Source organism: Podarcis pityusensis (assembly GCF_964106645.2).
Source record: "Podarcis pityusensis genome assembly, chromosome: 16".
Lineage (NCBI taxonomy): Eukaryota > Metazoa > Chordata > Lepidosauria > Squamata > Lacertidae > Podarcis > Podarcis pityusensis.
The window spans coordinates 170,613-183,125 of NC_138041.1; the positions used below are offsets into that span (position 1 = coordinate 170,613).

Sequence of the window (12,513 nt, forward strand, 5' to 3'; positions counted from 1 at the left end):
AGAGTCAGGAGCAGGTCAGCAATAAAACACCCGGTGTGAGTGAAGTTGGCTCTTTATTCAAAGAAACCAAAACAGTGCAGGCCTAGAGATCACAGCAACTCTTCCCCGTAGACCTTGCCCCAATGCGGCCGTTGGGAGGGCTGCCCACCACTCTGAAAGGCTCCTTCCACAAATTAAGCCAGGGACCTTCTGCATGCAAAGCCTGGACTCTGTCCCACCGACCACAGCTGCCCACTAAAAATTAAGCAAGGTGACACTCCTCAAAGTTTCCATTTAAGTAGAAACATAAAATGTTGCTTTTTACCTAGATCTATTTGCGTAACATTGTCTGCACTGACCGGCAGCTGCTCCACGAGGTTTCAGAAACAGGAGGCATTCCCAGACCATCCTGAAAACGCCAGGAATTGAACCTGGTGCCTCCTGTGTCCAGATCATGTGCTCTGCTGCCAAGCATTTGAACTGGTGGCTCTTTGAACTCTCCCTGAAAAAGCTCCCCAGTTGCTTTGCTGTCCAGACGACTACGAGTGGCTGGAAAATGAATGGTCCTGAAAGGGGCTTCCTGGCTTCCTGGCGAAGGGACTGCAGCTTCCCAAGTGCTCAGCTTCCATCTTTCACAAAAGGAGAATCTGGCACCTGCCCAAACTTGCTGCTTCCTTTCTCCGGCTAATGGTGTGTTTGTGGTACATGGACAAAGGCAAGCAGCCTTACAATGCTCAGCAAAGGCACAAGAGGAGCAGCCCAGAGAGATGTGGAGGAGAAGGCGCTGCGCTCAGGCATCATGTCCAGGGGAAAAAGCCCTGTTTGATCACCTGTTTAAACAGTTCCGTTTCTGTTCCGGAAGGTCTGAATAGCCGCGGGTAATATTTGCTCACAGTATTTTGATATCTCAGTGTTTGCTAAGTATGACAAAACACTCACTGGGGGTGGGGGGCTGTGAGGAGAACCGGGGAGGGATCCTCCAGCTTTGCTTGTCAAAATGGCAAGGGAAGGGTGGTGCTTGGGAGGTGAGGGGCCATTTTGAAAGAGCTACCTGCCCACCTGGCACACACGGGGGCTTGAGGCGCTCTTGGCCCTGAACTGGAGCAAGTCAGCAAGGCCTCAGGACTGGCTGCAAATCGTCTGCCCCAGGTGGTAGTGGGGGCGGTCAAAGGATGCTGCCCCATCCCCAATAGGCACCACCAGTGCTATTTTTCTAGAAAAAAGAGGTGCTGGAACTCACCATGCGCCCCTCTCTTGTTCTCTTAGAATGGCTGTTATGTACTGAGTTGAATAGGATCCAAACTGTAGCAGTCTGATTGGTCCTAGAACAATAGGATCCAAAAGGCAGCAGTCTGATTGGTCCTAGAACAATAGGATTCAGAATGCAGCAGTCTGATTGGTCCTAGAACAATGCAGCAGTATGATTGGTTGGCAGGAACCACCCAATCCTGCTCCAGATAGAAGTGAATCCACAACCTGATTGGCTTACAGTAGAATTCCAGAATTAGCCAATCATGTGCAGCCCATTGTGTAAATAATGTATATAAAGCAGATACTGTGAGGGGACATTTATTCATTCCTCCTCACCACTATGAGCTGAATAAAGAGCATGAAATCACTTTGCGACTCTGAGTATATTTCACTGGCGACGAGGATGGGATCCCGCTGAGCTGACTGCCACACACAGCACCGCAGCACCGCCAACTGCCGCACCGCTGCCTCGCACCGTGTATCCAGGCTTCAGCTCCGGGGCACAAGGAACTCAGAATGGCAGCCAACAGCAGCTTCTCGCCATTCAACCCAGCATCTGGAGACTGGGAAGCGTACGCCTCCCGTTTCACCTTCCTCCTAGAAGCCAAAGGGGTCACCGACGAAGAAGACGCCAAGAAGAGGGCGATATTCTTCAGCGTCTGCGGAGAGGAGACGTTTGAAATCGCCCGGGCTCTCCTTGCGCCTGAAGACGTCGCTACTGTTCCATACAAAACAATAATGGAACAGCTGAAGGGGCACTTTTCGCCGCAGCCCTCAGTGGTGGCTCGTCGAAATGCCTTCTACGCAAAGCGGCAAGCCCCTGGGGAAACCATAACTGGGTTTGTGACCTCTCTCCGCCAAGCCGCCCGGTTCTGCAACTTCTCAGAGCTGGAGAACATGCTTCGTGACCGCCTCGTCGGTGGCCTGAAGGATGAGAAGCTGCAACGACGCCTCTACGCTAAGAAGGACCTAACGTTCCAGGTCGCTCTGGAGGAGGCCCTGGCAACAGAAGCTGCCGAGAGGTCGACCCAAGAGGCACGGCCGAGCCTGCCATCCCAACCGAGGGTCCACCATGAAGACCTCACCGACGACTCAGGATCCGACAGGGAGGAGGTGCACCGAGTACAGCAGCGCACTCAAGCAGCGCACAGACCACAGCTGCCTCGACGAGAAGGAGGGAACTGCGCAAGCTGCGGGGAGAGTCACGAGAGGAGGACCTGCCGTTTCCGCAACGCAGAGTGCAGGCAGTGCAGAAAATCGGGACACATCGCCCGGGTGTGTCGGGCTCGGCCCACCCGACACCAGGCATCAGATGACCAATCCAAGAGCCCCAGGTCCCGGGGCCCAACGCACCAAGGCAACTCGACGGAGCTCACGGACTTCCAGGTATACCAGTTGCCCCACCCCAACGTAGAGAAAATTTATGTAGAGGTACAGATAGAGGGGGCCCCATGCCGCATGGAGCTTGACACGGGTTCAACTCTATCCATAATCTCGGCAAGGACCTTAAGGAAACTGTGTCCCACTGGGGGTCCCAAACTCAGGCCGGCCCCATTCACCCTCCGGGACTTCCAGAAACGTAAGGTCCCCACAATGGGGGTGGGGACCTTCAGGGTGCAATACCGAGGGCGGACGCGGCAACTGGACTTGCTTGTGGTCAAGGGCCCCTACATTAGCTTACTGGGATTGGCATGGTTTGGACCACTGGGGCTAGCTGTCACCGGGGTGAACCACACTAGCTTACAAGTGGACGTGGACGCCATATGCAAGGAATTTCCAGGGGTTTTCGATGGGAAATTGGGACAGTATACGGGCCCCCCCATTGCGCTACAGCTTGACCCCGCAGTACGACCGGTCAGGCTCAAGGCCCGCCGGGTCCCGTTCGCCTTGAAACCCCGTATAGACGAGGAATTGGACCGACTCGTAGAGCAAGGAGTGCTGGAGCCGGTGCCTAATGCTCCCTGGGAAACCCCAATCGTCACACCCGTCAAGCCTAATGGTTCGGTCCACATCTGCGCAGACTACAAATGTACCATAAACAAGGCCCTCACGGCCCACGCATACCCAGTGCCAGTGGTCAGCCATGTCCTTGCCACCCTGGCTGGGTCGAAAATTTTTGGCAAGCTGGACTTGGCCCAAGCATATCAACAGCTGCCAGTAGATGAGGCCACAGCAGAGGCACAGACGATTGTGACGCACAGAGGAGCGTTCAGGGTAAAGCGGCTGCAATTCGGTGTCAGCGTGGCACCAGGCATATTCCAGAATATAATGGACTCTCTCCTTAAAGGGATTCCTGGCGTCACCCCCTTCTTCGATGATGTGTTGATTGCCGGCCCCACACCAGAGGAGTTTGAGGACCGCCTCCGCACCGTTCTGCACCGTTTCCAGACGGCGGGTCTCAAGGTGAAGCGGGAAAAATGTCTACTAGGAGTGCCTCAGGTGGACTTTCTGGGATTTATGGTGGACGCAGAAGGGGTCCACCCGACTGGGGACAAGGTACGGGCCATTTGTGATGCCCCAGCGCCCAAGAGCAAGACTGAACTTCAGGCCTTCTTGGGGCTATTGAACTTTTACCATTCCTTCCTTCCCCACAAGGCGGCGGTAGCGGAGCCCCTACACAGACTCCTGGACAAGCGGGCCCCTTGGGTGTGGGGCCAGCGCCAGGAGGCCGCATTCCAGGCAGTCAAGGACTTGCTTGTCTCAAACTCGGTCTTGGCACACTTCGACGAGAGGCTGCCGGTGGTGCTAGCATGCGACGCCTCACCCTATGGCATTGGAGCTGTCCTGGGGCACCAACTCCCGGATGGAAGAGAGGTACCGGTGGCGTACTTTTCCCAGACACTCAACACAACCGAGCGGAACTACTCGCAAATCGACAAGGAGGGTCTGGCAATCGTAAAGGGAGTAAAAAAATTCCATGATTTCTTGTACGGGCGGCCCTTCACCGTGGTGACTGACCACAAGCCGTTGCTTGGCTTGTTTGCCCCCGAAAAGCAGACCCCCCAAGTGCTGTCTCCTCGCGTCCTCAGGTGGTCAATTTTCCTTGCCAGCTACCAGTATGCACTGATTCACCGACCTGGGAAGGCGATGGGCCATGCGGACGCCCTCAGCAGGCTACCACTACCGGAAACAGGCCCTGACCCAGCACCTGCACAAGAGGTTATGAGCCTGGAGCTGCTTCCCGACCGCCCCATTCAGGCACAAGAAGTTGCACACCATTCCAAGAAAGATAGGGTCATCTCCCGGGTCCTGGACTGGGTGTGGAGGGGATGGCCCAGCAGCAGCCCCGGGCCAGAATTCGCCGGCTACACAACCCGCAAACATGAACTGTCGGCCCACAAGGGGTGCCTGTTATGGGGAAGCAGAGTCGTTGTTCCCCAGCCCCTCTGCAAAAGGGTCCTCACAGCCCTACACGAGACACATCCAGGGGTAGTAAGAATGAAGGCCCTTGCCAGGAGTTATGTGTGGTGGCCGGGGATCGATGGAGAGATAGAGGCCTGGGTCAAACACTGCCAGGCCTGCCAAGAATCCCGCCCAGATCCCCCAAGGGCCCCAGTCCAGTCCTGGGAGTCCGCCCGAGCACCATGGTCACGCCTGCATGTGGATTTCGCTGGCCCCTTTCAGGGGAAAACATTCTTCATAGTGGTGGACTCCTACACCAAATGGCTGGAAGTCGCACTGGTACCGTCCACTTCCACGTCCGCAGCCATCCGGGTACTACGCAGGCTGTTTGCAACCCACGGGCTCCCTGACACTCTCGTCTCAGACAACGGGACTGCATTTACGTCAGGAGAATTCCAAACCTTCACAGCGCAGAACGCCATCCGCCACATCCGTTCGGCGCCGTTCCACCCTGCCACCAATGGCCAAGCAGAACGCATGGTGCGGACCACCAAGGACACCCTTCGCCGCATGACGCAAGGGGACTGGGAGTACCGCCTTGCCACATTCCTTCTAGCACAGCACAGCACCCCCAGCTCAACGACTGGCCGGAGCCCCGCTGAACTACTAATGGGTCGGCGCCTTGCAATCAGATTGGACCGCCTTCACCCCGATAGAGCTCAGGATGAGATAGTGGTGGGGGAAGGCAGGAACCCCCGGACCTTCGAGGCCCAGGACCCAGTGTACACAAAGAATTTTGGGGCAGGCCCAGCATGGGTACCCGCCACAATCACCAGGGTCACTGGCCCCGTGTCGTACGAGGTGCTAACGGATGGGGGGCAATGCTGGCGCCGCCACTGCGACCAGATACGGCGACGATTCCCGGGAGAAAACCAGGAGGAGGACAGGTCAGAGGAGTCCCAAGGGAACAGCGGGGCAGTGAGGCCCATAGAGCAGGAGGGGCCAGCAGGAGAGGCAGAATCAGTAAATACAGAGAGGACCCGTGAGGCCGAAAGGACACCGGAACCAGAACCACGACTGAGCGAGCCGGTTGCACCAGACCAAACAGCCGCATCACAGCCAGCATCCTTGGAACACGAGCCAGAACCCGGAGCCCGGACCAGGGAACACCCCAGGCCACAACGCACACGTAGGCCGCCGGCATACCTTGAGGACTATGAATGCGACCTCCCGGGCAGGACTGGAACTTAGAGGGGAGGGGTGTTATGTACTGAGTTGAATAGGATCCAAACTGTAGCAGTCTGATTGGTCCTAGAACAATAGGATCCAAAAGGCAGCAGTCTGATTGGTCCTAGAACAATAGGATTCAGAATGCAGCAGTCTGATTGGTCCTAGAACAATGCAGCAGTATGATTGGTTGGCAGGAACCACCCAATCCTGCTCCAGATAGAAGTGAATCCACAACCTGATTGGCTTACAGTAGAATTCCAGAATTAGCCAATCATGTGCAGCCCATTGTGTAAATAATGTATATAAAGCAGATACTGTGAGGGGACATTTATTCATTCCTCCTCACCACTATGAGCTGAATAAAGAGCATGAAATCACTTTGCGACTCTGAGTATATTTCAATGGCAAATGGCGCCCACCTGAGAGGTGCCAGAACAGAGTTCCGGCTGACAAAAAGCCCTGGTCGCCACCCCCTTCGTGTAAAAGGCTTCCCCAGGAACGTGCAGAAATAGACAACCTGCTCAGAAGTCCGTCCCCCCATGGCCGCAAAGGGCAGCAAAGGAGACCCTGTCTTGGCGTGGCTCTGCTGCTGCTGCTGCCCATGCTCCTCTCTCATGGTGTGTGTATGTGAAACCTGAAGCCAAATTATCACCTCCAGAGCAACGTTTCAGTCCAAACTGACATTTACTATAAACACCGGGGCTAAATTCTGTAAACGCAAACTTCAAACCCCAAACACTCCACCTGGCAACAAGAGAGGATCAGCCTGGTGCTCTCAGGGGGCACAAGGGAAGGGGAGCGAAGGGGGGCCCAGCTCCCCTCAGAGACCACCAGGCACCAGCCGGGACTCTGGCTTGCCCAGGGAGCCGGGAGAAAGATGGCTGGACAGGGCAAGCTCATGCCTAGAAGAGAGGCACTCACTTGGCACAGTGGACTAGAAGCCGCAATCACCTCTCTTCAGATGTGGGTTTTTGTGAGTGACAGGAGCTCAGCAGTGGAACAGCTGCTTGGCATGCAGAAGGTCCCAGGTCCGATTCTCTCTGGCATTGCCAGGCAGAGCTGGGAGAGGACCCTGAGTGTGAAGCCCTGGAAAGCCACGGCCACAAAGCGTAGACAGTACTGAACCAGGCAGACCAATGGTCTGACTCGGAAGAAGGCAGCCTTCTCCCTATGCAGGGGTGCCTGTGATCTGATAAAGACTATCATGACGCTGATTGACCAGCTACAGAGAGTCCACAGCTTTGTCCTCCCAGCGCCTCAGCACCAGCCGCCTCACTCTGCCTAAGGGTAGGGCAAGGTTTTCAGCCAGCTTTCTCAGTTAAACACCACCATCCCAGTGGGCTGGTGGGGACGGGGTGGGGGCTTCTCCTTAGCTAAAATTGTAGTGCTTCGAGTGAAAAAAGATTTAGAAATTTGGTGAATTTGAGGCTTTCACTGCTGGGTCGTATTGCTGCGATAAAAATGAATGTATTGCCTAGAATGTTATTTTTGTTTCAAACATTGCAAATTTTGGACAAAATGGATTGTTTCAAGAAGTGGCAGAGAGATATCTCTAGATTTGTCTGGCAGGGCAAGAAGCCTAGAATAAAATTTAAAATACTAACGGATGTAAAGGAAAGAGGTGGATTTGCCCTGCCAGACCTTAAACTTTATTATGAATCAGCAGCTTTTTGCTGGCTGAAAGAATGGCTGCTTCTTGAAAACACAGACATTTTGGACTTAGAAGGTTTTAATAATGTATTTGGATGGCATGCATATTTGTGGTATGATAAGGTCAAAGCACATAAAGCATTTAAAAATCATATTGTCAGGAAAGCATTGTTTAATGTTTGGATAAGATATAAGGACCTACTGGAAAATAAAACCCCAAGGTGGCTGTCACCGATGGAAGCGAAAGCTCAGAAAAAGCTCAATATGGAGGCCAAATGGCCGAAATATTGGGAAATTCTGGAACAAGAGGGAGATAGATTGAAACTGCAGAGTTTTGAGAAACTAAAAAACAAAGTGCGAGATTGGCTTCATTACTATCAGATAATGGAGGCATACAATTTGGACAAGAAAATTGGCTTCCAGGTGGAAAAATCAGAATTAGATACAGAACTGTTAGAACCCAAAACTAAGATTTTGTCAAAGATGTATAACTTGCTGTTGAAATGGAATACTCAGGATGAAACGGTGAAATCTGCTATGATTAAATGGGCACAAGATGTTGGACATAACATAATGATGGCTGACTGGGAACAGTTATGGACCACAGGTATGAAGTTTACGGCATATAATGCCTTAAGAGAGAATATTATGAAAATGATATACAGGTGGTACATGACACCAGTCAAGCTTGCAAAAATCTACCATTTGCCCGATAATAAATGCTGGAAATGTAAAGAAACTGAAGGTACATTCTTTCACCTTTGGTGGACGTGCCCTAGGATTAAGGCTTTCTGGGAGATGATATATAATGAAATGAAAAAGGTATTTAAATATACCTTCTTGAAGAAACCAGAGGCCTTCCTCCTGGGCATAGTCGGCCAATTGATGCCAAAGAAGGACAGAACTTTCTTTATGTATGCCACAACAGCAGCAAGAATACTTATTGCAAAGTACTGGAAGACACAAGATTTACCCACTCTGGAAGAATGGCAGATGAAGGTGATGGACTATATGGAACTGGCGGAAATGACTGGCAGAATCCGAGACCATGGAGAAGAGTCGGTGGAAGAAGATTGGAAGAAATTCAAAGACTATTTACAGAAATACTGCAAAATTAATGAATGTTAGAATGATGACAGAATGAAGTTAAGTGGTTTTAGCAGCAATGTTATAAAGATGTATGTAAAAATGGATTGTTAACAGGTGAGAATTTAAAGTTATAATATATTAAGTTTAAGGATTAAGATAAAAACAAAGAGGGAAAGGAATTGCTGAATTAACTAATTGAACTGGAATACAAAAAAGGGAGGTGAGAGGAGGTCAGGGAAGCAAGGAAATGAAATGTAAGATATGAAAGATTGATTTGTTTTTAAGTGTTTTTTATCTTTTTTCTGTATTTGGTATTTTGTATTTTTTCTCTTTTTTAGCTCTTTCTTTTTTTTTCTTTTTATCTATGTAATCTTTCTTTTCTTTTGAAACTTTAATAAATATCATTTATATATAAAAAAAATTGTAGTGCTTGGGGCATGAGCTGCTTTGAGCTTTCCAAGGCAAAACTAGCACCATGTTAACAAAGGGAGGCCACCTGGGCAGCTGGACTCCAAGGTGATCCTCCTGGCAAGCTGGCCCCATTAGGGCGAGGGTCAGCCTCTTCCATGTCTCCATTCCTGCCTTTCCCACCTGGAGTTAGCTGGAAGCTGCCCCCCACCAACCCACAAAGACTCATCTCTGGTCTAGGGCTCTCCTGTTGCTGCCTCGAGAGTTGCCACCCAGGCCTCCTGCGACTCCCCTCCCTGCAGTCCTTTATGCCCCTGGAATCCAGCAAAGGGGCACAAGGAAGCGCCTTCTCCCCACCAACGGCTCTCTCAGGCAGCAGGATCCAGGGACAGAGGAAGCTGCCTTGCAACACGTCGGACCCAGTGCCAGATTTACAAAGAAGCTAAACAAGCTATAGCTTAGGGGCCCACTCTCTTGTGGGACCCCAAAAAATTTAAAGGGAAAAAATGGATGTACATTTCCAAAATATAAAATAAAACTTACATACAGGAACAGTGTTTTGTGTTGCGTAGGCTCCTATGATGTAAGTAATGGGCCCCACCTGCTCCCTAAAATATCACTGGTTTGCTCATTTCTATATATTGGGTGCCTACATTCTGCGTGTGCAAATGGCTTTAGATACCTATTAGGTCCATAAGTTACCATATAGCGTATATTCAACACAAAAAACAGCAGCAATTTGTTGTTGACAAAGGACAGCTGGACATACAAAGGGCCCCATTACCTTCAGGAGCTTAGGGCCTCATCAAACCTCAATCCGGCCCTGGTCAGATCACTGGGGCCCATTTAGTACAGCAATACCTACCCTGGCCAGCAGCAGCTCCCCAAGGTTTCAGGCAGGGAGTCTTTAACTTGTGAACACCCAATGAAACTGGTTATTGGAAAATTCAGGTTTGACAAAACGAAGGACTTCTTTGCACAGAGCGCAGTTAAACCACAGAACTCTCTCCAACAAGAGGAAGTTATGGCCAACAGCTGTAAAAGAGGATTAGGCATACAGTGGTACCTCGGGTTAAGTACTTAATTCGTTCCGGAGGTCCGTTCTTAACCTGAAACTGTTCTTAACCTGAAGCACCACTTTAGCTACTGGGGCCTCCTGCTGCTGCCGTGCCGCCGGAGCACAATTTCAGTTCTCATCCTGAAGCAAAGTTCTTAACCCGAGGTATTATTTCTGGGTTAGCGGAGTCTGTAACCTGAAGCGTCTGTAACCTGAAGTGTCTGTAACCCAAGGTACCACTGTATTCAGGGAGGCTAGGCATGATGGCTGTGTGCTGCCTTCATTGCCAGAGGGAGCAATTGCCTTTGAATAATACCAATTTCTGGGACTTCCGGGTTGGCGCCATCGCCGAATGGCGGACTCCCTCCGAGCTCCGGAGGGAGTCTGCTCGGCAGGGGCTGGGTCCTACCGCGCCGGCGACGCGGGGACCCTTAAAAACCACGGGCACGGAGCCCGTGGACATGGGGACTCGGCTGGCACCGCTAGCGCCCTCCCGACTCGTGAAGGAGCCTTTTTAAAGGCTTCGGATCGGGTGCCGGGGAGTGGCGTGGTGCTTTGAGTCCACTGCTTCCCCTGCCGACTGCAGCCGCATGCCATTCGACGGAGAGCGCTGACTTCTTCCATTGGAAATTCGGACTATCAACAACAACCCGTGAGTAATTGGGAAACCGGGTACAAAAGGAGAAAAAAAGAAAAATTTTTCGGATTCGGCACGAGCGGGGGTGATCTAAAAAGGAAGTCAGCCCCCCCCCCCCCGATTGTAAACATTCTAAAACAAGGACTGGGTAACCAAGATCGAAAGAGAAGTTTATTGCTGATAAAAATCATTAATTCCACGATGGGAAATTACAAGAACTGTGCTGGAGGAGAAGAGTGGAGGGTGAGAGGGAAAATGCAACCCCCCCCTGGGAACCGGGGCGATTCATAGAGCCTGGCGAAGAGAGACGGAGACTTTGACAGCTGTCAAAGTAGCTGTCAAAGCTGGAGAATATAAAGAGGACTTTGTTACAAGGACTTTGCTGGCTAATTCTGTTACAATTTGACACAATATGGATATAAACTGTCGGAAAATAAGGAACAACAATTTGACTTTTGGAGTAGAGGATATAAAGTTACTACAATCCCCCTAGAGGGGTTTCGGGACATTACAAGTGGTCGTATGTGGAAAATTACTCTGAGATTCGCACAGGACTTATCTTCTGGGAAAGCAGCAAAACTGAAATAGTATTTTGTCTACAGAGGTGTTTACATTAAAAGGAGACAATAGAATTTTCTATTGAAGAAAGGAAGGGACTGGACGTAAGTTTTTGTTCCTGAACAACAAACCTCTGTAGAGATACCAGATTTCGGAATAAGAACGTTTTAGCAGCTGAACAAGACAAGAAACCTGAGAAAGTAAGGAATAAAAAGAATAAAGGACTAACTACGACACGGAAAGAACAATGGGAGGAGCAGCAAAGACCAAGGAAATTAAAGGCCTCTATTAGATTGGATTTTTGAAGTTAAACATCATTAAATAAATAAATTAAAAGAAAACCGGCAAGGTGGAATGGGAAAAAATCTGGCCATGGACTTGAGACCTCCAGGCTGACAACATATAGACTGATGGACATGGGGAATTCAAACCGGGGAAGGGAGGGGGGAGTTTTGGAATCCAAAGGCTATGTAACCATCTTTTTGAATCTTCTTATATTTTTTATCTTCTATTTCTTTATATAATTTTTGTATATCATGGTATTTTGATTTGACATGTTTAAAAAAAGGGAATTCGTGGAAGGAAATTGGGGTAGATCTTGGGGGAAAATCTTTTTTCTTTTTCTGTTAATGATGAGGGATGATGGTAAGATTGTATAATTTAAATTGGTTAATGGGTTAAACATATTAAGCTTTAAATTGGGAGTGAGAGCTTGTGGAACCAAATTAATGAAAGGGGAATATAGTCGGGAGGGGGAGGAGGGAGTCCTAGAAAGAAGATAACGAAAGTAAGGCTCTAAATATATTCTATCTTTTCTTCTCTGTTATATTTCTATATTATTGGAAACTCTAATAAATATGATTTAAAAAAAAAAATGAATAATACCAATTTCTGGGCAACACAAGTGGGAAGAGGGGCTTGGGTTGACCTCATTAGACACCAGTCGACTCAAGCAGGGCTGGGAAGAGCAGGGTAAGTTTCTAGTTTGCAGCTCTGTGAAACTTGACTGTCCTGGGGGGCTTAAGAGCCACACAGCCTGGTTTCTGCCATTCTGCTCACAGCAGCAATGCCCCGGGATCCCTCTTTGCCCACTGCTGGCTCTGCTGCTGGGGGTCTTGTTAAATCCCCACAACTGCCGTTTTCCAGGGAGCCCTGCTGCCACTTACTAGCATCAGACCATCTGTTCCTCCAACCTTTTGCTCCTGACTCAATGGGCTGGGGGTTGAGGGGTGGTTTCCCCTCTTATGTGGGGCAAATTCTTCCCTCAGTTGAGCCAAGCACAACCTGCTTTGCAACAACCTCTGTGTTTTGG

General features: G+C 50.2%; 1 protein-coding gene across 2 annotated transcripts in view; it reads right to left on the reverse strand.

Annotated features, from left to right (window-relative positions):
* The window catches only part of INSRR (insulin receptor related receptor), a 46,184-nt gene that overhangs the window by 31,951 nt on the left and 1,720 nt on the right, over positions 1-12,513 (reverse strand). The window lies entirely within an intron of this gene.